General features: G+C 38.7%; 1 pseudogene; it reads left to right on the forward strand.

Moving 5' to 3' along the window:
• Positions 1–2,183: 2,183 nt before the first annotated feature.
• On the forward strand, positions 2,184–2,283 carry LOC128833272 (U6 spliceosomal RNA; annotated as a pseudogene).
• Positions 2,284–2,483: the final 200 nt, after the last annotated feature.

Below are 2,483 nucleotides of genomic sequence, written 5' to 3' on the forward strand. Positions count from 1 at the left end.
AGAATTGAATCTTCACAGTGACAAGGACACATCCTCCACCCCAATTTTAAATCAATGGTTAAAATAAAAAAAAAATAAAAAAAAAAAGTCACCCCCCCCCCCCAACCCTTCAGCCTAAAATAATTGAATACAATTAAACATGATTTAATTTACAAGATTCTACCTGGGAGGGAGGGTACACTTGTGATGTCTTAGATAAATTCCAGGCATAACCATTAACTGTTACCATGAAAAATCGTAAGAACATGAGCCTAGAATTCTGAGCCTATTGTGTGAACATACTGTAAAGAGATGATGGGACAGGGTCTATGAGGCCTTCTCTGCCCCCAGCTGGAGGCATCAGTGCCCTGACACCCCTCTGCTCAAGGAAAACCCATTCAGGTTAAACTACCAACAAGACAGTCTTCCAGAGGCCTAGAAGGGCCAGGAGGAACCAGCACTGGCCGGGAGCCAGCAAGCCAGTTAAGAAGGCTTGCCTGCTGCTGCCCAGGGGCACTGTTGGATAGGGACTGTGGCAGAGGTGTAAATCCTCAGTGCTAGCCAAGAACCTTAGGCCTAGTTAACCACCTTGCCTTGAAATGCTGCAACTAAGCGTTTGCCTTTGAAGTTGTAAGTTAGTGTAAAGGCACAGACAGACCAATTCTGAGTTTGGTATTTCTAGTTAACTGTTTAGAGGCTGACACCGAGCTTAGGACACAGGCTCCCTTTCTCAGAGCAGGCGGTCACAACTTTGAGATTAAGACAGAGAATGCCTGCAACACCATGCTTGGTGCTATAAGAGTTGAAAACAAGAAAACAGGTGCTTAATTCATTGAATTCAGTGGAGTTACTCCAATGGTAAAAATAAAAAAGAGACATATTAGGATTAGAGCATTAAAGTGTTCACAAAGAAACCCCCAAAACATGATACTCACCAGAACAACTGGAAACCTATGTTTGACAAAAGGTTCACTTCAGATTATGAAATGTTTGCTCAAACATGGGTCAAATGGGGGTTTGCAAGTAGCCTGTTTTGCAGAGATGCTGATCTCAATTCCATTTGAGATCATTGGGAGCTGCTAGTACTGCACCTCTGAGTATCAGGAAATTGGTTTTGTACACAGAAGGTGTAAATGGGTAGTTTGCAATGGGTTTTGATTGAGATTCTGAGTTTGTTTAACTTAAAACTTAACATGTAACATGAAGCTATGAACCCAGGTGGACCAAAATTGACATGTTTACACAACCCCCTGTAAAGAGAAATGGATGGGCTTTGCACAGGTTTGGTCAGAACCACATTAGCTATAAATATCCTCTATATATACACATACATCACTAAATTGATAGAGTGCCCATTATTTCTCACAAAAGTCTTTCCTCGGCGGCAGGGGCGACGAGTTATATGGGCCCATGGTGCCCGGACTCCAACAATATTCAGGGCCTGGGGGCCCGGCTGCACCAATGTTTGGGGCCGGGCTGGGATAGCTTGCTGAATTGGGGGCTAAGTTAGTAATATAAATTGCTTGATATACTTCTCTATTTTTAATCTTTAACTATGACAGCTCCGTCTACTCTTACACTGATAGGCCACTAGAACTTCATTTGTTTCCATAAATATTGGTATTAGAAATTTAACGTCATATTTTTGTTGTGAAGTGAGGTGGAAAATTTGAAATCTATAAGATTTTTTCCCCAAGTTGGAACAAATAAAGCAGTTTTTAAACCATCAATTGACTTCAAAAGAAAAAAAAATATGAAGCCTACTCTTTGACTCTAAACAATTTATGATGTTTAATAGAATTTTAAACATGTCTGCATATATGAAGAATACCGTTTTATAGCAACATTTCTAATATCTCCCAACACACTAATAAACCCTAAATTAATATAACTCTTAAAATGTATATGCAGATACCCAGGCAACAGTTGACAGGACATAAATAGTTAACTTTTCTGTTAACTGCCTTGAATTTTTTTAAACCATGAAATGGAAGAAGGTTATCTATTTGTTTCCCTTGCAAACATTAAAGTATATTTTGAAAGATAATTCTATCAGTTTCTCTTTTGCATAAAATATAGCAGATTACATTGCACAGTAGCAGGTAAATGTTGGAAACCTCATACTAATAGGTACTTGTGCATAGTGTCCTTTTGTCTTGCTGAAACATCGGCCATAAGCAGTTAGTACCTTAAGAGCCATGTATTTGCCTGTCAAAGCACATATACTAACATTGGAAAGATACAGAGAAGATTAGCATGGCCCCTGTGCAAGGATTACAAGACAAGAAAGAGCTGAAAATATTAGGCAAACCTTTTAATAATCAATGGTCTTATTCATTTCAATTAGCAAACAACTGGTCTACTGGGGAGAGAAGACATTGCGATGGAGACATCTCATTACATTTTTACATTGAGAAAAAATATTTCATACAAGCAGTGGTCTGTTTTTTTTAAATATGAAAGTGGTCAAAATGTATTAATTTTAGCAAATTCTGGGTTAACGT

Source organism: Malaclemys terrapin, chromosome 2, assembly GCF_027887155.1.
Source record: "Malaclemys terrapin pileata isolate rMalTer1 chromosome 2, rMalTer1.hap1, whole genome shotgun sequence".
In the NCBI taxonomy this organism is placed as follows: Eukaryota; Metazoa; Chordata; order Testudines; family Emydidae; genus Malaclemys; species Malaclemys terrapin.